Source organism: Anser brachyrhynchus, assembly GCF_964034855.1.
Source record: "Anser brachyrhynchus genome assembly, chromosome: Z".
Lineage (NCBI taxonomy): Eukaryota > Metazoa > Chordata > Aves > Anseriformes > Anatidae > Anser > Anser brachyrhynchus.
The window spans coordinates 61,835,799-61,860,334 of NC_137697.1; the positions used below are offsets into that span (position 1 = coordinate 61,835,799).

Here is a 24,536-nt window from a genome sequence, read left to right on the forward strand (position 1 = left end):
TATACAATGGAGCATATAAATAGCATGATATACACAGAGGTGAATAATGTTCAGTCTTTATGAATCTTTGCTAGTGCCAATCATGTATATAGTCTTGCTTTGCTTTTTTACTATCTTTTTATATATATATATAAGATTGCTGTATCAATTTTACTGTTAGCTAAATGTTGATTAGTTCTTTCACTACTTTGTTTTGACATGTTAAAATCTGTCTGTAAATCTGGCATTTGTAAATTCACATTTCATTGATAAACTACTGGTAGGATATAGAAATTTTCTTCTAGACTAATTATGTCACCTGAAGAAAGCAGAGGAGGAGCTCATCTTGAAACCCCAATGTTCTTGAATTAATATAATGCCATCTACTTTCTGTGGGACTTAAGAATGATAATAAATGGATTATATTGCTTGTAGAAACAGGGCTTTTTTTTTCCCCATTTATGTGTTCAACTATAGTTTTCAATTGGTTTATGTCACACATCTAATGCTTTTCTATGGAAAAAGGCTGAATAAATCTGATCAGAGATTTCTACAGGCTTTTCTAAATACACCTATAAAACAACAAAAAAGAATAAAATTCAAACATAAATTTTAAGAGGGTGATTTCCTTAGCAAATGAGTTGCTCTAAACTGAAGGCATCATATCCCAATTGTCTTAGTTTCTGTAGCATTTACTTTTAATAAATTAACTAGATTAGGTAAATTCACCTTCCACTGATAAAATCCTAAGATGCTTCAGTACATAAAACTGTTTCCTGAATAGATGCTTGATGTAAAGTCATTTCTTTACCCATGCAGAGTGATTCAGCTATCAAATTTCTTTTGCTGCAATTTGTCAAATTGCTGAAAGATAACTCCTACTATTCTTGAGAGTAACATAATAATAACTGTTGTCCCAATACAGATTGCAGGACTGTAGTTGGAAAGTTCTCTCCTGTTTTATTATTGAGGGATGTCTTTGAAAGTCAGGAGGAAGAAGACAGACAAGAAAATATACGAAATTTTAAATTCTTGCAGGTTTAAAATCTGGTACAATGCTATTGGCTGTAACAAAGGCTATGTCAACATGCTTGTAACTAATTAAAAGGTTATATACTTTGTATACTATTCACCAAATGCATACATCCCATTAATTCAATGGAGGGATTTTTCAGAAGTGCATCTAGGAAAGAGTGATCTTGGTTCTGAGACTAATTATCTTCATATGATTTTCTGGACCTTGCTGAGACAACAGGATGATTACCCCAGCACAGGTGACAAAGAATCATACCTATATTAAGAAAAAGAATGAAGAAAAAAAAAAAAGCAAGAGGAAGTGATTCAAATGGATTATATAATCAAGTAATCAAGGCCAACTTAGCATAAAGACTAAGCTTCATCAATAATTTGAATTTAGACCTTCTAGCAACAAACTTTGTTTTTGCTTTTACCCCATACCTGGCATCACTGATATAAATAAACAATACTTTCAAGTTGACAAATTCACAGTTTTTCAGAGGGAAAGACCACATGTATGATCAGTATCAAGCCATCTGGTTATCAAGAGGAATGATGCAGTGGAGGCCCGTCTCCTGGTACACCATGCAAGTTTTGGCAAGAAGGACAAGAAGCACTGAGAGACACCTGGAAAATTCAGAAAGAGATGGGTGGATACAGAACTATATATTACAATATGCTTATTTCAAAGACTTTAAAATATTTGCCCACAGAGTTACTATTGTGAAGTTTTATTAAGACAAGGCAAAAACAAAAGCCTAGGTTAGAAGTAGAAATCCAAAATAAATAAAATGGTAAAAGAGACCTCTCAAAAGGTATTGATTTATTCCACATATGTAATAGCCACCAAGGCAGTAATAGTAAATTAAATAGTAAAGTAATTTTTAAATAGTAAAGTAATTGTGTCTTTTATTAAATATCATGAGTGAAGGTAAATTAGGAGAGGTCTATTCACACAGAATTAATTCCACCGTAGAAGGTATCACTTTGGATGGTTTTACTTTGTTTTGAGATTTTATTATTATCTTACTTAGCTCTTGATGTAATTAATAAAGCAGAGCAAACTATCTTCTCTCTATTGTGAATGATTTCTTCTTAAGTTAGTGGCAAAAGTGGGCTCATACAGGTCCAAAACTTCATATTATCCTCAGAATCACAACTCCACTGCCAAAGAGTCTTGCTTTCTTGTTACAAACATTTCATGCTAATATATAAACTGACACCTCTCTCTCTCTCTCTCTCTCTCTCTCTCTCTCCCTCTTTTACTTCTGTTGATTTCTAGACAGATGCACGCTGCTGCTTTCAGTATGTTACCATGGGTTGAGAAAGATGAACTTGCAGCAAATGTTTAAACTGCTTAATCTAACAGATATCCAGCTCAACAATTTCCTTAGACATAACCACTGGTCCTTTTGGAAATGAACAAATTTTGCTTCCCTAACAATCCTCGTCTCTTGCTGCTTATATGGCATATACAGCCATATTCCATATATATATGTAGCACACACCTATATTGCTGTTGTGCTCAGGAGCACAATGAACAATTCATACTACTTTCAGCTGTTTCAGTTCTGTCAGTGTAGCTGTAACTATGTCAGGTATGCTGAATACTTCCCACGCATCTGCGAGAGAGAAAAGATGAAACTTCGCAAGGAAGCAATTTAGTGAGATCACTTGCTAGCACAGATATTTCTTGATATAGTTCAAGAACTACAAAAGACTGGTGCATTAGTCAGTAGGACAGCACTTTTCACTGATACAAAGATGCACATAAAATTTAAGTATTTGGTTTAATTATTTTACATTTATTTCTGAGGTAGGATGTTTTACAGACACTTCACTGGACATTGGACACTAAATCAATATGATCACAATAAAGTTGCTTCTGCTTTCAAAGTACTAGACTACAGATAGAACAGATTGAGTCGGCCTGTAGCTGTTCTTTGGAAATAATTGACCTCTGCTGTTCAGGAGAAGATGAACAATATATAGTTAAATCTTGTGGATAGGGGGAAAATAGAATCTGCACTTACAGCGCATTGCCTTAAATTTGTTCAACATCTTCTTTATAAAAATAAAATAAAATAAAATAAAATAAAATAAAATAAAATAAAATAAAATAAAATAAAATAAAATAAAATAAATAAAATAAAATAATAAAATTCAATTCAATTCAATTCAATTCAATTCAATACAAGAAATGTTATTTTTCATCTACACAGTCCTGTTCTTTTAATAACGAATCAGAGCCAGGAAGGACAAACCATAGTGAACACCCTGTTTCAACTTCTGTTTTCATCCTTATACCATCAAAGCCAAAACATTCTGTAAGTTTTGAAAATAAATCCCAGTAAAGTCTGCCATATCTCCCTCTGAGGAAAAGGACCTAATAATTAGCTTTCATGTAGTGGTAAACTCTGTCTCTCCTGTCTCTCCCAGAGTGCTTATAAACAAAAAGAAGCATCAATATCTTTACCCTGAGAACAAAGACACAGAAGACTATTTACTTTTCTGCAAGCTAGTGACAGATCAGGAACAAATCTTTCACCTTCAAGTATAAGGTTTTATCCATCCAAAATGATAAAGTTTAGACAGCAGAAAATTTCAGAAGGGCTCTCCTGCTATGACTCACCTATTCTATAGCAATTCTTGTAGACAAATAAAAAGGGCAAGAATTCAAAAGCTGTTCCTTGGAACAGCCTTAATCCTACTTACTGTTAAATCATTTTCGTCACATCACAAACTTATTATTGTCTTGGTCCCACCCTCAAATACTCCATTTTATATTCCAGTTACAGTCTCATTCAAGAAAAGTATATTTTGACCATTGCCACCAAGTTACAAGGTTACCTTTATAACATAGAACAGTTCTCAGAACAGTTAAGTATTTACCTGTGAGACATATTTCTGAGAGGGTGTGTTTCATGTTTCTGAGAGGTTATATTTCTTAATCTAAATGTCTTGTCATCCCTCTCTTTCATTAGAGCCCAGGGCATTTTTTATTTTTTTTTTAATTAGGAAGCATGAACAGCAAGGAATTTCATTAGTTTCTTCTAAGGACCACTGCTCTGGTTAATTGTCTGGAGACAATTTGCAATCCCAGGTCCTTATATGTAACTAGTGAAATATTTTTCTGTGTAGCGAGGTGCTCTTGAGTCATCACTGGAAATTTAGTAAAAACTAAATGCCTACAGTGAATAAGTCCTGCTATAAGAATTATGGTATCTTTTGGTACTATGCACAATATCCATTCACCACATATTGTGAATGGATGCAGTAGAAGTTTACAGTCATTTTCACCTATCATTAAAAATGATATAAGCAGGTTAACCACACATCAAAACAACCTTGCTAGAATAGGCAATATCAAATTTATCTGAAATGAGCAGAGGACATTTCAGCTCCTTCCAAGTTGTTCCTCAGTTATGCATTGCAAGTAGCAGTGTATTTAATGCTTAATCCCTGTAAGAGCAATTATTGGAAAAAAAATACTGTTTAGAATATCAAGCTTTTTGTTGAACTGCCTGAGATTATTTCAAATTGTACACACGCAACCTGGGTCCGACAGATTATATATATATATAATCATTTAATTACTTTATAATCACAGAAGAAAATCCTTGGCAATCACAAAACTATTTTTGTATTTAAACAGTGACTAGACACTGCACCCCCAAAATGTCTCAGAAAATACTCAATAGAGATGGATGATCTCCAATATTTCAATGGATTACAGCTCTGCTTATAGTCCTGACACTATAGAAAATGTCTGAGAACTTCAGACTCTTGACAGATGCTGAAAATTCCTTCATCTTGTCTTGGGATCTTTATAAATATATAAGTGAAGGTTCTAACATCAGATAGCAATGTAGATTCCCTTGACATTATATGAAGAAGCTTCAGTAGGCAACGAATTCCATTCCTCTTAAATGTCTAGTTTAGGACAAAAGAAAGGTTCTTTGGAGACTATACTTCCTTTCCAAGATCTAGCAAGAAACTCTAAATCACAAGATCAGATTAAATACCTCTCTTTGTTAAAAATGGCTGAAGATAGATGTCATGATTCACAACCAGCATTTACAAGATATGAAACAGAATTTATTTCCTGAAGTTCTTTTTTCCCTTAAATTATACTCTCAAGTCATGTTCCTCTGATAATCAGTAACTCTTTGGGAGAGGTGAATTGTTTTTGAAATGGTCATCTATTTGAAAAAAAAAATGCTATATAGAAGCTATCACAACTGTCATTCTTTTCTCTTCCTTCTTTTATCCCCTTCACAATTCTCATTTTATTAGTTCTTTCAGTCATCTGCTATTTCTAATCGCAGTTTAACCCTGATGGTGCAAAAAAGACCTCTAAGTAATTTAATCTCTTTCCAAATGGGACTGGTCATATATTTTCAATTTAAGTATCTAGCATTAATGATTGACAATGATTGAGGAGAGAACTACGATTTTCTAGACATTTATTAGAGAAAAAGTGCTCTGATTCTTGCCTTCAGTGATGGAAACTGTTTAGTACAGCTAGCAACAGGTGTTTTAAATAAACATGTAAGTAGGAGTAGTTAGGTATTTAGGTTGTCTGAGTGTGACAGGAAAACATCACAATTAAGATTTTCATTTAAAATATGCTTTCATGCATTGATATGGTTGGTTAGATCCTTGGCTGCATTTATGCTCCACTTCTACAGACAATTGGGGATATTCAGTGTGTATGAAATAAAGATGTTAATGTAGAATGAGGACAGACATCCTCACAGCCAAGTAAAATTACAGAAAATAAACATATCTTTTGGCAAACAGATAATCTGCTAACAAGATCTGTTTCTGGCTTGTGATGGCTGCAAACCACCTAGTCAACCTACTACAAAGACAATGACAGATGGTAGGAAATATATGCCCTCGAAGTCAGAGCATTTGGCAAACATTTTGGCAGAACAGAAACTGCTAGGCAATCTACCAAACAAAAAGAGAAGTTCCTTCCCTGTACATGTGAATGAAACTAATGAAATTGGTTTTTGTTTGTGTGGTGGTTTTACTTGGCTGGGCAGCTGAGCTCCACCACAACCACCCTCTCGTTCCCCCTCCTCAAAGGGAAAGAGAGAGTAAATATGATGGAAAGGGCACTCAAGAATTGAGATAAGGCCAGAGATATCACTCAACAATTATCATCACAGGCAAAACAGATAGCATAGAAAGATTAATATAATTTATTATATAACGAGCTAGAGCAGTGAGAAACTAAAAACAAACTAAAACCACCTTCCCCCATCCATCCTCTTCCACCTCCTCCCCCAGAGCAGCGCAGGGGAACTGGGAATGGGGGCTGCGGTCAGCCCACAGTGCTTTGTCTCCGTTGCTCCTTCACAGTTCCTCTTTGCCTCTGCTCCAACATGGGGTCCCTCCCAAGGGATGCCGTCCTTCCCGAACTGAGCCTGCGGGGGCTGCCCACAGGCAGCAGCTCTTCAAGAACTGCTCCCACACGGCTCCGTACCACGGGGTCCATCCATCCCCCAGGAGCAAACTGCTCCAGCACGGGTCCCCCACGGGTGGGCGGCAGCTCCCCCCAGACCCCCTGCTCCTGCATGGGCTCCTGTCCACGGGCTGCAGCTCCGGCCCGGGGCCTGCTCCTGCGGGGGCTCTCCATGGGCCGCAGCCTCCTCCAGGCCACATCCACCTGCTCCACCGGGGGCTCCTCCACGGGGGGGCTGCAGCGTGGAGATCTGCTCCGTGTGGGACCCATGGGCTGCAGGGGGACAGCCTGCTCCACCAGGGGCCTCTTCACATGCTGCAGGGGAACTGCTGCTGCGTGCCTGGAGCACCGCCTGCCCTTCTTCTGCACTGGGCTGGTTCTCCTCTCTTTCCCAACTGCTGTTGTGAAGCAGTTTTTTCCCCTTTCTTAAACCTGCTCTCCCAGAGGTGCAAGCAATATCACTTATGGGCTCGGTCCTGGGCAGTAGTGGGTCCCTTTAGAGCTGGCTGAAACTGGTCCTTATCTAACATGAGGCAGCTTCTGGACAGTGCTCACAGAGGCCACCCCTCCAATGTCCCTCTACCAAAACCTTGCCCGGTTAAAACCACTACAGTTTGTTTTTCTAAGCCATGGTCAGTCGCAAGAGGAGTCTGTAATAAGCACTACATGAAGAGGACTAACATATTGGCAATTAATCCAGCTGTATGCTGTCATATTTATATATCAACTGACAGAAGCATAAATCTGATTTTTTTAGAGTGCTTGTACTCAGACATCAACACCATCTTCATATGTTCAGGTATCATGCAGGAACATGTAATCCTACTAAAAATATGACAGCAGACCAGAAGGGGTGGCTTTGTCAGATTCTGGACATCCCTGGAAAAGCCAATGTAGGAAGTGGCCATGAAGGACACCCAGTAACCCCAGTGTCTACAAAGGCATATAGTGTTGGAGCAGGCAGAGAGACCAACTGAACATGGGAGTTTCTTTGAGTAGCAATATCTTCCTCAACAGAGTATTTTGCTGCAATCATCATCATCATCATTATATGCAGCTCATGTTCTATATAGCTATGAACATCACCAACTATGAATTTCTTTGGAAAGTGAGAGTACATACCTCTCCCTGAGAAACATGCCATCAGTAGTCTCAGAGAGACCAGTCTAATAGTTGGAATCCATGAACAAACAGGTCTTATAGAAGCTGACTTGGGGATCCACGGAGCATTGAGTAACGCCTGTTTTTATGATCTGCAGGGCATTTCAATATCCAGGATACAGAAACATAATTGCAAGTGAAAGTGACAGCTGCTTCATCTGCAACACATCAATACCAACTGCCCATGATGAAATAACTTCCGAGCAGCAGGACCTTTGAAGTAAAACCATGTTTTATTAGCATATGCTGGATCAACAGGATGAAAAAATGTATTAGATTCTCAGTCACTCAATATAGAGTCACGGAGTCATAGAATAGTTTGGTCTAGTCCAACCCACCTGAAATGGGCAGAGATATCTCTCACTAGATCAGGTTGTTTATAGTCCCATTCAGCTTGATCTTGAACCCTTCCAGCGACGGGACATCCACAACCTCTCTGGGCAATGTGTTCCAGTGTCTCACCATGCTCATCATGAACATTTCTTCCTTATACCCAGTATAAATGTACCCTCTTTCAGTTTAAAACAATTACCACTTGTCCTGTCACTATAGACCCTGACAAATATATATATATATATTTCTCTCTTTTTCTTATAAACCTCCTGTAAGTATTGAAAGGCTACAATAAGCTGTCCCCAGAACCTTCTCTTTTCCAGGCTGAACAACCCCAACTCTCTCAGCCTGTCTTCATAGGAGAGGCTTTCCAGCCCTCAGATCATTTATGTGGCCCTCTCCTACAGGTCCATGCCTTTTTTGTGCTAGAGGTCCCAGAACTGGGTGTATTACTCCAGAGACTGGAGTAGAGGGGGAGAATCACCTCCATAGACCTGTTGGCCATGCTTCTTTTGATGCAGCCCAGGATAAGGTCGGTTTTCTGGGCTGCAGGCACACATTGTCAGTGCATATCCCACTTTTCATCCACCAGTACCCCCAGGCCCTTCTCTCTGGGGCTGCTTTCAATCATTTCATCCCCTCGACTCTACTGATATCGGTGACTACCCTGACTCAGGTGCACCACCTTGTACTTGGCCTTGTTGAACTTCATGAGGTTCACATGGGCCCACCACTCAAGCCCATCAAGGTTCCCATGGATGGCACTCCTTCCTTCTATCATATCAATTGCACCACTCAACTTGGTGTCATCCACAAACTTTCTGAAGGTGTACTCAATCCCCCTATCTATGTCACTGATGAAGGTATTAAATATTGTTGGTCCCAGTACAGACCCTTGAGGGATGCTTCTTGATTTCCATTTGGACATTGGACAGCTGAATACAACACTTTGGATGTGGCCATCTAGCCAATTCCTTATCCATCTAACAAATCCATATCTTTCCAATTTAGTGTTAAGAATGTTGTGTGGGACATTTTAAAAGGCTTTACAGAAGTCTAAGTAGATGACAACAGTTCTTCCTTGTCCCCTGATGCAGTCACTGCATCACAGAAGGCACAATTAGTCAGGCATAATTTGCACGAGGTGAAGCTATGGTAGCTATTTCTAATCACCTCTCTGTCTTCCATATGTTTTGACAAAACTTCCAGGAGGATCTGTTCCATATTCTTATGGGGTTCTGAGTTGAGGCTGGCTGGTCAGTACTTCCTAGGATCTTCCTTACTACCCTTTTTAAAAATGGGATCAACATTTCTTTTTCTCCAGTGACTTGGGTCTTCACCATGACTTTTCAAATATGATGGAGAGTGGTTTAAAGACTACATCAGCCAATTACCTGAGGACCTGGGTATATCTCATTGGGTCCCGTGGACCTGTGTATGTTAACGTTCCTCAAGTGTTCTCAAATCAGATCTTCTCTTATAAGGGGAAGAACATCTTTCTCCATCTCTTAAGTCCCTGCTTTAATTTTCAGGGACTTGAGAGCTGTTGTAAACTTCATTGGATTACCAGTGAAATGTAGGGCATATGAGTACTTAAGCCTTCTCCATGTCCTTTGTCATGTTCTCCCCTCTTATTTGTGGGGGAGAGGTGCGTTTTCTTTAATATTCCTTTTTTTTTTCAGCAACATACCTGTAGATATCTTTTTTACTATTTTTCGTATTTCTTGCCAAATTCAGCTCCAACTATGTCTTAACTTTCCTGACCTCATCCACAAACATCCAGGCAGAATCTCTACATTCCTCCAGGATACACATCCCTGCTTCCATGGCCTACGCATTTCTTTTTTACGCTTTAGTTTGATGAGGAGCTCCTTACACAGCTACGCTGGTGTCCTGCTTTCCTTACTTGTTTTTTTGTTTGTTTGTTTGTTTTTGTTTTTGTTTAAATGAGAATCAAAAGCTCTCATGCTCTTAGAAAAATGTCTTTAAAGAACTGCCATCTCTGTTCTGCTCCGTTATCCCTAAGGACAATTTTCCAGAAGGTCATAATCATGTTAAACAACTGGAATTTTACTCTTAAAATTCAGGGTCTTGATTTTATTTTTCACATGGTCCATATTCCTCAAGATCATGAATTTCCTGGGGACATGATCACTGCAATCCAGGGCATCACCAATCTGGGCCTCTCCAATTAGTTCATTCAATTAGTTCCAGTAATGCTTCTCTTCTGTCTAGATTATCATGTGGATTAATAAATAATATTTGATGCATTCAAAGAGTCTTCTGGACTGCTTACAGCATACAGTGCTGCTTTCCAATAGATGCCAGTGTGACTGAAGTTCCCCAGCAGGATCAGAGCCTGCAACTGTGATGCTTCCTGTAGTAAAAGTAAGAACACTTCATCAGCAGGCTCTCCTTGATCAGGCAGCCTGTAGTAAAAACCAACCACAAGGCTTCCTTTGTTGGCTTGAAACTTAATTTTTACCCATAAGATCTCAACCTGTTCATTGTTTTTTATCAAAGACAGTTTTGTGCAAACAATCCATTTTTTTTACATTGAGATCAGCCCTTCTGCCCCTTCCTCCTAGCCTGTCCCTTCTGAACAGTTTATAGCCACTGACTAAAGCAGGCAGGATTACAGACTGGGAGAAGAACTCATTGAGAGCGGCCCTGCAGAGAGAGACTTGGGGGTTCTGGTAGACGAAACACTCAACATGAGCCAGCAGTGTGCGCTTGTAGCCCAGAAGGCCAACTGCATCCTGGCTGCATCAACAGAGGGATGGGCAGCAGGTCAAGGGATGGGATTGTTGCCCTCTGCTCTGCCCTCCTGAGGCCCCACCTGGAGTATTGCATCCAGGTCTGGGGCCCCCAGCACAACAAAGGTGTGGACCTGTTAGAGCAAGTCCAGAGGAGAGCTACAAAGATGATCAGAGGGCTGGAGCACCTCTCCTGTGAAGAAAGGTTGAGAGAGCTGGGGATGTTCAGCCTGGAGAAGAGAAGGCTCCAGGGAGACCACATTGCAACCTTTCAGTACTTGAAGGGGGTTTATAAAAAATGTGGAGAAGGACTCTTTACTTGGGTGGGTAATGATAAGACAAGGGGGAATGGTCTTAAACTAAAAGAGGATAGATTTAGACTAGACATTAGGAGGAAATTCTTCACTGTAAGGGTAGTGAGGCGAGTTGCCCAGAGAAGCTGTGGATTCCCCATCCTTTGAGGTGTTCAAGACCAAGTTGGACAGGGCCTTGGCCAACCTGTTCTAGTGGGTGGCATCCCTACCTATGGCCCAGGGGGTTGGAGTTAGATGATCTTTAAGATCCCTTCCAAACCAAGACATTCTATGATTCTATGGCTCTACCACTCCAGTTTTGTGATTTGTCCCACTACGTTCCAGTGACAGCAATTAGATCATAGCTTTCTAGCTGCACAATAGCTTCCAAATTCTGTTTTTTACCCATGCTAGGTGCATTGGTATAGAGACACTTCAGCTGATCTACTGACCATATCTAGTGGTTAGAGGAACACACCCTAATTACTTTAAGACAATTCACAAGTGTTTGCCTGTTAGCTCCTAGTACATCAGCAGCCCCTGGCCTCTGTTACTCAGAACTCTAGCCCCTTCCCCATCTAGGTCTAGTTTAAAGCTCTCCTTATAAGTCTGTCCAGCTTGTTTGCAAAGACATACTTTCTCCAGTTCACCAAGTGAAACCTATCAGCTCCCAACAAACCTGGCTTTGCAAAGTTAGATCCATGATCACAGAAGACAAAACATTGAGTATGGCACCAGCCACACAGCCAGGCACTCAACTGATCGATTCATCTCCTGCTTCCTGAACTCATTCCTCTGGCTAGGAGGACAGAGAACACCATCTGTACTTCTGATCCTTTTAGCAATGCTTCAGGGGACATATGGTAGCTTTTGATGGTTCTAAGCTGTCTTGTCACAGTATCATTAGAATCTACATGGAAAAGTAGGAGCAGATGAAAATCTGTAGGATTAACCAGGATGGGCAGCCTGTCAGTGACATCATGAATATTAGCTCCTGGTAGGCAGCAAGCTTCTCTAGAGAAATTTACTAGACAATATGAAAGATCACGTACTAGAAAAACAGCAAGATAAAGCCATCCCTTGGCCTCACCTTTTCAAAGGTGTCTATTTTTCATGACAAATTCTGAATGCTCAAATTAAGTCACTGAAGACCCTGTTGTCAGAAGTGCTCATCTTCAGTTCTTACTGGAGCAAAAAATCAATCCAAATTTCAACCTCTGTAAAAGTCAGGACTATGTTTTAGAGCACAGGAAATGAAGGGTAGACCACTGTTGAATATCTGCCAAATAAGAATAATTCAGAAGTATATACATAAAACCAGCCTTGATTCCTTTTGGCAAAGTGAAGCTAAACATCATTGCTGAAGAGTCAAAAGAAGTAAAAGGACAAGAATTTTGAAAAAAAGTTTGTGACTGAACTACACTCCACAAGAGCCTCACGGATCTCACTGCTTGTGTAGACACTTGCATTCTCTGATGTTACCATAAACTGTTTGTTTGTTGGGGGGGGGGGGGGGGGGAAGCTAAGCCCATTGTATTATCTGTTTGTTTCTTTGGCCAGAAAGATATCAGGACTTCTACTGCATAGTGGAGATTTGTTTGGAGTCTTCCTAGCAGTAAAAATGACATATAGAAGCTTGAAACGGTGGACACACTTTTCACATGAGCTGTTCACATCATCACTGGCTGAGTTTCAAATTATTCATGCTGTGCAGATAAGTCTAACCCTTGTATAAATCTGTTGCTGCTGCTTTCCAACTTCATATGCTGTCATTTGAAAACCTAATGGTGTTGCTTGAATACCATTTAATTCAGGCAGTTTTAAAAGTCAGCAATGTGGAGAGTGAAATGGTGCCAGCAAGCTAGAGGAAACCAAATAACTCACAAGAAGATATTTTAGTACATTATTTAAATATATTCAGCATCCATAGAAATGTCACATTATTCCATGAGAAATTACTATGGTGATGTGAAAGAAAAAGGGACAAAAAGGATCACTTTATGTATACACGCAATTAATTCAAATCTTATGATACGCTTTAGGAAATGAACCTAAAATGTTGGAAAAAAAAAAAGGGAACATGAGCCCATATTTCCTTCTCTTTACTTAATATCTGTAATCCTATAAAATGTACAATAACAGCAAGAGAAGAGGTTATCTGTCTATAAAATAGCCTCTTTACTCATAGGAGAAAAAAGTACGTATCACTGTGTGCAATTTCAACCAAGATTTCACAAAGGGCTTCCATGATGGATTGAGCTGCTTTTATAAAGAGAATAAAGCTTTCTGAGTGCATGTTTCTTTCTAATAGATGGTTTAGAAATACATATGTTCTATATACTTCAGTAGCAGTATATGTAGTTTTGTTAACAACAGTTTTAAGTATTCATCCTCTCCCAAGAAAAATATATATTGTCATTCTCCTTTTTTTTTTTCTCTGTAAATTCTTTGATCTCTAAGGACTGTAAGAACAATGTATTGCTCATAAATTAAAATACACCCTTAAATGTATTTACAAATATGATCACTTGATCCTAAATATATTTATGATTTCATATTAAATACTTCACAGAGGTAAATTCAGTTGTAGAAGATGAGTCTATCCTTTATTTCATTTCATTTCATTTCATTTTTAACCTCAATTTCCAACTGAGAAATAATCTGAAAAAGCAAAGATCAAAGTATTCTCTTTACTTTTTCTCAAGAAAAAAATTGCCAGTTTGACTAAGTAACTGTTTCTCAGTCTTTGCAGGTTCAATCATAAGAAAATGAAATGTGGGTAATGACTATATTCTATCCTTAATTACTAAAAGACAAGTGTTTAACCAAGTGTGAGAAAACTAATATTCCTCCTTTCAAGAAATCTTAAGAATGGGATCCATAACAGCCTTCCTATTAATCTCTCTCTTTTTATTGCCATGAAAGGGCTTTTCACCCATGTTGCTATTATTTACATTCTGGGTTCTTAAGATCAGGGCTGGCTTTTATTTTATGTTGGAACTTTAAAAAATACAACAGAACCTTACTCATCTTAGTAATATTGGGTATCGGTGATATACATGTGCTATAAAGAAAGAAAAAGTGTTTAAATGCATAAGATATATATTTTCATAAATTAATATGTTATTAAATTCATTTATGGAAACAATGACTTGACCCAAAGCATATTTATGATTTAACATTATGACTTTCAGAGGGAAGTATAAGTAAATTGCAATATTTTTTACATATGTACCAGCCCATCAAAACATCCTTTTATATACCAGTGAAGTGAAAATCAACATATTCCACTAAAAAAATTGTGTGCCAGTAAAAGAGTTTCTTAAGCTTTTCTTAGCTCCATTTCCTTTTATATGATGTCAGTTTTTCTTTGAAACCTATGTGATTTTTTTTACATACTTTTGAATTAAATAACCAATTAAGGACAAAACTGTTCCTCTGCTTTCCCTCAAGCATGTTTTATGGCTTTGGCATAGCTCAGACAGATAAATAAAAGGAAAAAATAATGTATTATTATTATGTTAAGAAGTTAGTTTGAGTACAATGTATTTTTTACTAACTAAAACCTTGTTCAAAACTTGAGTGTAACAAAACAGAACATTTACTCAGTCGAAAAGATACAATGTTAAATATTTCAGAATTCCTCTGGATCAAGGATCTTGTCTGCCATATTGCACAACAGTCAGATTTTTCCCTTTTACATTGCATCATTATACTTCAGACACAAATTAAAGGAGCTGATTAACTTTGACTTCATACACTGAACTCCACTTAATCTTCACAGTACACTTTTCTCGAATCAAAGCCATATTCTAAGCTAGGATACTTGAATCTAAAGAAAATAAAACTGTTTTAACATGGTTTAGGCATCAATTCAATTATGTTTTAAAATCAGGGTCTATAAACTTGATCACAAAGCCAAAGAACCAATGGCATGTTACTTTGATTTAAATGGCCTTTGATCCAGACCAATTTTATTACATTAACTCAAATATGATTTTATACTCTTTGGTTAAATTTCTATAGATCAGAAAGCTTAAAAATGGAAGAGGAGAAATTGTATCATTCAGTATAGTGAATATTTCTTCAGAGTTAACCAAAAGCATAAAAAGATTTACCACAAATATTTATAGAGGCAAATGTAATTTTACTGTAGATGCAGTTAACAGCTTTAAAACCATGACCTGGATATTATTAACATCTCCCCAGGATTCCTGTCCACAAAGATGGTTTTTCCTCATATGAGTCATAGTTGAGTCCAAACTCAAAATAACCTGTCATTTTCTCTGCCATTGTTTGTGCACATGTAAATTCACCTCTCCACGACAAGAAAGCTGCTCCTGAGTAACTTTTTCCTGCTACGGTCTTCCCTGCAGACTCTGTAGGGAGGCTTGCTGTCTGACCAGTTTACTTCAGTATCAATCTACCTTAGGCATGATGGAATTTTCTAATGGAGCCTGTGATCTTTACCTTTCTGTGGAGCCAGAAGGTGATGCTTAATCTCAGTGTGCCAGATGACAAGACAGTTTTCTGGGTCATGTCATATTAGAAACAGAGGAAGGATATTGCTGCTGGCATGGCAAAAACAGAAGCTAATAAAACACTTTTCCTTCTGAACCACAAGATTTTTAAAAATGCTTAACTTGTAAGTAACTAGTTATACTTTCAATATGTGGGAAAAACTACATACCCTTAAAATTACAGGAGGAAGCACATTTATTGTTACGGTGGGAAACTGTGGCCCATTACATCTTCCTTGAAGCCCACGATCCATTGAGTCCATACACAGAGGAGATAAAATACAAAATACCATGTCCCTCCAGCTGGGAGAAATCACAGCTTTATGTTTTGTAACAAGGGTCTGCATTACCCTGGAAAACAAGATACTGTCTGGCAGATAAAATCTGTAGCATCTTTGCAATTTTTACTTATTTTGCGTTCACAGAGAACCAAGTTCCCTCCTAAATGAAGAGATGAGGGCAGATGTTACACATTGACATGTCAATGATACACATTGACAACTGTCAATGTGTAACTGTCTGAACAGGCCAGCTAGGTTCAACATGGAAAATGTCAGTTCATGAAGAAAGTTTTCTTCTACATTGATTTGTCCCTCTGGTTGCTCTTCATTTTCATCTTCCTGAGTTCTCTGGAAGAGAGAGAAAAAAATATTTTTAAACATGCTTTAAATCCCTTGTAATTTAGCAATTTTCTTCAAATAGATACAAACCTGATATGAAAGTTCAAGTACACTGAACAGTTGCATGTCAGTGATGCCTGAAGAGCTTTACACCTGTAACTATCTCATTTGCTTGAAAAACAGAAATATAGCTATGCTTAACAAGTTAAAAGCATGTGTCTCAGTATCTAAAAAAACAGCTAGGACTTCCATCCTTTCATTAAGTACATGGGTGCTCAAGAGTGCTGGAGAGAAGACAAAGCTTTTGTTCAGTGACAAGAAATTAAATACTGTAATGAACAAATAATTTGCTGCAAACAGCTGTTCCCATGTATGCAATTTTAAAGCTTGTGTGATTTATATATTACAAAAACATTTAAAGCCTACATAACCTCAGATCACATTCCCCAATTTGTGCAATGGGACATTCATCTTCTTCTTATGATCATGAATTTACAGATAATATTTCCCATCCTTTTTCATAACATAACAAAGAAGGAAACCAAAAAGCTCCCACTTCTTATAAACAATTCCCAGTTTTTCCACAATTTCTGCACAGTTCAATGTCTAAACCAAAAAAGTGTTCTCTCAGCAAACAGAAGTAAAAGGGTTTTTATAGGCAGGCAGACCTTGCAGATATTTTTTACTTATTCAATATTAGAGAATTATGCATTATGGTTTGATATTTGGGTGGTCCTGTGTGGAGCCAGCAGTTGGACTTGATGATCTTTGTGCATTCTTTACAACTCAGGATGTTCTATGATTCTATTATTCTATGTAATGCGAACACTTAAAATTCATTTTTTTCAGCCTATTTCCCTTCACAGTTTTACAGATAGCTGCCTGAGAACAGGAAATACTGATGTGCTAATATCCTGATCAAATGTAACTGAAGTCTTTTCTCAGAATGAGCTGTTGGCTGAATTATTGATTAAGAACTCCTCAGATTAAGAATCTTGGAGAAAACATCAGGTCAAGATAACATAGTAAGGACCCTTGCACTTGTCTCTTTAGCATCTATGAGTCAATGAATAACATTAATAAGCCACAGAAAGTCACAATCTTGTGACAGCCAAATCTTAAACAGAATAAAAAGCATGCACAGTTCTGGAGTGCAAGCTTTTCTCCTGGGGCCAGACAAATTATCATTTACAACTGGCAAGCAATTGCGAGGCACAGAAACCCTAGATTAGATTTACTAGTTTATTTACCTCATCAAAGACAGGAAAGTTTCATGATCTATAGGCTAATAATTATCATGCAACTAAATGTTCATTTGCTCAACCATTTTGCAAACATTTCTCATGAGGCAGATTACCAGCACAGTTTTTTCATAAGTTACCATGTCAATACACACAAATCAAGAACATGAAAGAACCCTGTCTAACACCTACTGCACTTAATTTGGCAATCTAACTTAACCACAGACTCACTGGAAATTTTGATACCTAGAAAAAAGCCTGGATATTATTGTTTTTTTTTTTTTTTTCAAATACAGCCACTTATGTTTTCTCTGCCCACAGTGACAGGTGCACATCCTTGAAAAGCATCAGAGGCAGCTCTGTACTGTTCAGCCTTGGCACTTCCCTCAGTCAGTCTCTTCCTTCCTCCTCTATACCCTGTACCATCCTTCCCATTACACATTTTAAGAGAAAAGCCAAGGCACTGAATTTAGCTGTCTTTCACACAGGAGAATTTAGGCTTCTTCAGCTGTTCGCAAGGCATCAAGCTTAATACAATGGTATGGTAATCATAGAATCATGGAATATGCTGAATGGGAAGGGATCCACGAGGATCATGAAGTCCAACTGATGTCTTCACACAGGGCCACCTAAAAGTTAAACAATACACCTAAGGGCATTGTCCAATCACTGCCTGAACACCAGCAGGCTCTGTGCTGTGACCCCTGCCCTGGGGAGCCTGTCCCAGTGCCCAACCACCCTCTGGGTGCAGAACCTTTCCCTAACACCCAGCCTGACCCTCCCCTGTCCCAGCTCCATGCCGTTCCCTCGGGTCCTGTCACTGTCCCCAGAGAGCAGAGCTCAGCGCCTGCCCCTCCGCTCCCCTCGTGAGGGAGCTGCAGGCCACCATGAGGCCTCCCCTCAGCCTGCTCTGCTATGGCCTGAACAAACCATGTGATTGTAGCCACTCCTGATAAGCCACGCTGTCCAGTGATTTCACCATCTTTGTTGCCCTCCTTTGAACACATCCTAATAGTTTTATGTCCTTATATTGTGTCACCCTAAACTGCACACAGTGCTCTCTCATTGCACTCACAGCACCCCTGCACCATGCAAGCTTCTGAGGTAGATGACCTGCCCAGATTGAAGAGGTCTCCACCCACAGAAACCTAGCTCCATGATATATCCTGAAAGATTGTATTTCCTTCTGAAGTTAAACTGCCAGGCAGCCAGAAAAAGGGAAATAGTCGGCCCTTCTTCCAGAAGGAAGAGAAACTTTGAGTACATTTAAAAGAGGACAGAACAGAGAATCTGGTTTCTGCTCCTATTATTTTGGGGGTAATGATATAGCCTAATGTGTCTTCTGTGCTCGTGCTGTTACCATCAGCACTCATTCCTTAGGGAAGTACTTCTCACTTAGACTGCCCTCTAGAAGTGACCATTATCACTTTTCATATACCTTCAGAACAACTACCTTTGCACCTGTCCCCCCCACACACTTTTTTTCTTTTCCTCTGAACAAGCAGTTGAGAGAAAGTATGAACAACTGAAGTGATAAATTAGAAGACAATCAAATCTCAGTTTTATACATACATTACATTCATATTGTTATATGTTGACCCATGTTTTTTATAGACTCATAGAGTCATTGAATATATCGAGTTGGTAGGGATCCACAAGGATCATCAAGTCCAACATGTAATTAATTTGATTCCTCTTGAGCTTAAGCAATTACCCAGTACTGATATTTCCTGTCTTACTTCCAGCTGTTGCAATTTTCATGTGAGATAGTGTAAATGGGATCTGTTAACTTTCCAGATTAATTCTCACCCATCACAATTTCACTATAGTATTGTACCTAAATGATGTTCTACAGCACTTCCTGATGCTTTAAGGACCATTGTCTTTTCGATAATATGGAATTAAGTCACTTGAAGAATGTCAAGCATCGTTGCTTTTATTCAGAATTTTGTGCTTGTTAAGAACTCTTTTCCTTTTTTTTTTTTCCCCCTCTGAAGACAATTTCAACTCATTCAGTCCAGAATGTTAATCTTAGTGCAATATTTCTTTAAAACAAGAGAGTTTAGTGAGAGTTTCTTGTTTCATCCTTTTTTTATTATATTCCTCTTTCATACATTTATCATTCAATTAGCAATGTGCGAAGACAATTAAACTATGATGAGTAATTTTTAATTCCAAAAAAGTGCTAGTTTTTGAAAGGAAAACTGTCAAAAGCTCATTCAAATATGTCTTAGACTGTCAGTAATCATCCATCACTATGAATCCTTGATTATGAGTATAGAATTTATATATATTTATGTATGTATATACATGTATTCTCAATAAAAACAGGAACTCATATTATTCAGATTGTTGATTACACATGTAGTTTAAGAAAAACTGAGCATATGCAAATTTAAATTTGCACAAATTTTGCTACATTTTGCGTAAATTTTACTACATCAGCTCTCAAAAAAGAAACAAAGGTTATTGTCATGGGGACTCCCTTTTGAAAGGGACAGAGGGCCCAATATGCTGACTGGACCCTACCCACAGGGAAGTCTGTTGCCTCCCTGGGGCTCGGGTGAGAGACTTCGCTAGGAAAGTCAAGTGCCTGGTATGGCCCACCGACTACTACCCGCTCTTGGTCTTTCAGGCTGGTAATGACGAGGTAGCAACGAGAAGTCTGAGAGCAATCAAAAGGGACTTTAGGGCTTTGGGGCGACTACTTAAAGGATCAGGGGCACAGGTTGTGTTTGCCTCTGTGCTTCCGATAGGAGGGATCGAAGCTGATAAGCAGACTTGTCACATTAACGCGTGGCTTCGGGACTGGTGCAACCGGCAGAATTTTGGGTTTTTCTGTCACGGGAAGGTGTACGCGACCCTGGGCCTGCTGGCACCAGATGGGATGTGCCTCTCTCAGAGAGGGGTGAGGATTTTTGCTCAGGAGTTGTCTGGGCTGATAGATAGGGCTTTAAACTAGAGTCGAAGGGGGAAGGGGATAGAACCAGGCACGCCGGTGACAAGCTAAGGGATGGTGTGCTAGAATCAGAGGGACTGTGTCCTAGTGAGGCCCTTCGGTCAGATACACAAGGTGCTGCATGTAGGGAGGTACATCTGAAGTGCTTCTACACAAACGCACACAGTATGAGGAATAAAATGGATGAGCTGGAAGTCTTGGCCGAATCCCACAGCTACGACATCATAGGCATAAGCGAAACCTGGTGGGATGAGTCCTGTGGCTGGTGTGTTGCAATAGATGGTTACAGGCTCTTCAGGAGGGACAGGCAGGGTAGGCGAGGTAGTGGGGTGGCGATGTATGTGAAGAATGGGCTGGACTGTGTGGAACTTCAAGTTGGCGATGGCAAAGTTGAGAGCCTCTGGATAAGGATTAAGGGACGAACAAATAAAGGGGATGTTGTTGTGGGAGTCTATTACAGACCACCTGGCCAGGACGACAATGCTGATGAATTATTCTTTGCAGAACTAAGAGATGCCTCAAGATCGACTCCTCTCGTACTAATGGGGGATTTTAACTTGCCAGACGTCAACTGGGATCACCACACGGCTGACACAAGCAAGTCCAGAAGGTTCATAAAGCACCTAGATGATAACTTCTTGGTGCAGGTGCTAAGTGAGCCAACTAGGAAAGGCGCCCTGCTAGATCTGTTGCTGGAGAACAGAGAGGGTCTTGTGGGAGATGTGGCAATTGGCAGCCGTCTCAGTCATAGTGACCATGAAGTGGTTGAGTTTAGAATTTATGGTGACAGAAGGAAAACAGCCACCAAAACTTCAGCCCTGGATGTGGGGAAAGCAGACTTCAGGCTGTTCAGGGAATTAGTCAGCAAGGTCCCCTGGGAAACTGCTTTTAAAGGCATTGGTGTCCATCAGTGCTGATCCATCTTTAAGCACTGCCTCCTAAAAGCTCAAGATCAGGCGATTCCAAAATATCGGAAGTCAGGCAAGTGGGGCAGAAGGCCAGCCTGGCTGACCAGGGATCTTCTACTGGAGCTAAGGCAAAAAAAGAAAGTGTACGGCTGCTGGAAGGAGGGTCAGTCAATGATGAAGGACTATAGGGATGCTGTTTGTGTTTGAAGGGAGAAAATTCGTGTGGCCAAAGCCCAACTAGAGTTGAAGCTGGCCATGTCTGTGGGAGACAATAAAAAAGGTTTGTTTAGATATGTGAACAGAAAAAGGAGAACCAAAGAAAACATAGGTCCGCTACTAGATGGGGAGGGTCTCCTCACAGACAATGACATAGGCAAAGCAGAGACGTTTAATGCCTTCTTCGCCTCTGTCTTCAATGCTGATGATGGGCTTCGGGACCCAGGGTACCCTGAGCTGGAGGACCATGACGGTGGGAAGGACAAACTCCCAACCGACCCTGAACGTGTGTGGGATTTGCTGCTCCACCTGGATCCATACAAGTCCATGGGTCCAGATGGGATTCATCCCACGGTGCTTAAAGAGCTGGCAGACATCATCGCGGGACCTCTCTCAATTATTTTTCAATGATCTTGGGAATCTGGTGAGGTCCCAGTGGACTGGAAGCTGGTAAATGTTGTGCCAATTTTCAAGAAGTTTAAGAAAGAAGACCCTAGCAATTACAGGCCTGTCAGTCTCACGTCAGTGCTTGGTAAAATTATGGAAAGGATGATCCTTGAAGTTATTGAAGCGCACCTGAGGGGCAATGCAGTCATTGGTCCCAGCCAACATGGGTTCATGAGGGGTAGGTCCTGCCTAACAAATTTGATTTCCTTTTATGATAAGATCACCCATCTAGTCGATCAAGGGAAACCAGCTGATGTGATCTTTTTGGACTTCAGCAAAGCTTTTGACACGGTTTCCCATAGGATCCTACTGGACAAAATGTCCAGCATACAGCTAAACAAAAACATCATACGGTAGGTGAGCAATTGGCTGACGGGCAGGGCTCAAAGGGTTATGGTAAATGGGGCCACATCTGGCTGGTGGATGGTCACTAGTGGGGTCCCCCAAGGCTCCATTTTAGGGCCAGTCCTCTTCAATGTTTTTATAAATGATTTGGATGTAGGACTAGAAGGTGTTCTGAGCAAATTTGCCGACGACACTAAACTTGGAGGAGTTGTGGACTCGGATGAGGGTGGAAAGGTCTTGCAGAGAGATCTGGACAGATTGCAGAGCTGGGCAATCTGGACAGATTGCAGAACTGGGCGATCACCAACCACATGAAGTTTAACAAAAGCAAGTGCCAGGTCCTGCACCTGGGACGGGGCAACCCTGGCTATACGTACAGACTGGGCAACTGGGCAGACGCTGGAGAGCAGCCCCGCAGAGAGGGATCTGGGGGTTGTGGTTGACAGCAAGTTGAATATGAGCCAGCAGTGTGCCCTGGCAGCCAGGAAGGCCAACCACATCCTGGGATGCATCAAGCACGACATTGCTAGTCGGTCGAGGGAAGTGATTGTCCTGCTCTACTCTGTGCTGGTGTGGCCTCACCTCGAGTACTGTGTGCAGTTCTGGGCACCACAGTACAAAAAGGACATTAAACTGTTGGAGAGTGTCCAGAGGAGGGCGACGAAGATGGTGAAGGGCCTAGAGGGGAAGACATATGAGGAGCGGCTGAGGTCACTTGGCCTGTTCAGCCTGGAGAAGAGGAGTCTGAGGGGGGGACCTCATCGCAGTCTACAACTTCCTCACGAGGGGGAGTGGAGAGGCAGGTGACCTATTCTCTGTTATCACCAGTGGCAGGACCCGTGGGAATGGTGTGAAGCTGAGGCAGGGGAAGTTTAGGCTGGACACAAGGAAGAGGTTCTTCACCGAAAGGGTGGTTGCACACTGGAACAGGCTCCCCAGTGAAGTAGTCACTGCACCAAGCCTGTCTGAATTTAAGAAGAGATTGGACTGTGCAATTAGTCACATGGTCTAAACTTTTGGGCAGACCTGTGCGGTGCCAGGAGTTGGACTTGATGATCCTTATGGGTCCCTTCCAACTCGGGATATTCTATGATTCTATGAATATGTATGTTCCTTATTATCTATGCATAAAGATCTTCACAGAAAGATACAAATCTTAACTTCGTGTATTTCAAAAAATGCTTGCGTTCGTAACTGATTGTGTGCAACAGTAATTCTGATCCATGAAATGATGTCTCCATAAACATGAAAGACAAAGTGAAAAATATATTTATTTGTAACTAAGAAAAACATCACTAGTGAAATTCACAACATGCCCAAGAATAATTGAAAAAGTCCATAATAAGGTCACAGAAATTTGCAGGGAGAAGTTGTTCATGATTTGGTTTGGCTTTTCTGGTTTCATCCAACAGCTTGAGAATTAGAGAACATCACTAAGACTGGTCTATTTCAAACACAGCTCTATAACAGAATTTTGAACCTGCTCTGAAGTAGCATACTTTCTCTAGTAAACTGCCCTCTTGTTCATATAGCAAATGGCATTCCTACCTCCCCAGTAATTTTTCTTATTCCTGGGCTTAGTCATTGTAATTTGCTATCTCAGCCTCGATGTTTGTCTGACTGTCTTTCTCAAATGTTGGAACAGCACCAAATAGTAATAATAAAGTATTGCATTAGCACATTTATATCAACAGATGGTTAACATATTTTGAAAGGCCTCAATACAAATCACTGTCATACCAGAAACAGAAAGGAACTGAGGAGGAATACTTGGGAATGTGTTGTCTGAGCAATGAGCACCCTACTAGCTGTATAGAAGATGCCCCTTTTTCTTTCAGAAATGTGACCCTTCGTAATAAAAGCAACTGAAATTTCCTCTTGAGGAAGAGAATTTGTGTAAACTAAAAAAATGTAAGAGCTACTTTTCAATGTCAGCCCTCGTGCCTATTTATCAGTCTGCATTAAAATAAACAGGTAGAGTGAGGAGAGTTTTTGTAAGAGAATCCACAACTGTTCTTACAAAACTTATGATTTTCCTTCAGCAGAAATCACAGAGATAGATGTGATGAAAAGATTTCCACATTAAAGAGCCAAACTGAAATCTTACTGACAACCATCGTACTTAAGAAAATAAAAATACTGTAATATAAAATAAAATAATGACCCCTGGTATGGAAATGAAGGTTCAGAAAATAGAGTATTCGTATTTAATGCAAGTATTTTCTATGGCTGTTCACTAGACTTCCATCACATGAGATTTAAAGGGTG

The 24,536-nt window shown here is 39.8% G+C and overlaps 1 long non-coding RNA gene across 1 annotated transcript in view; it reads right to left on the bottom strand.

Moving 5' to 3' along the window:
- Positions 1-12,953: 12,953 nt before the first annotated feature.
- The window catches only part of LOC308185463, a 72,993-nt gene continuing 61,410 nt past the window's right edge, over positions 12,954-24,536 (bottom strand). The window contains exon 6 of the long non-coding RNA XR_013943398.1: positions 12,954-16,161. This is a non-coding gene — a long non-coding RNA (uncharacterized lncRNA). The remainder of the gene's footprint in view (positions 16,162-24,536) is intronic.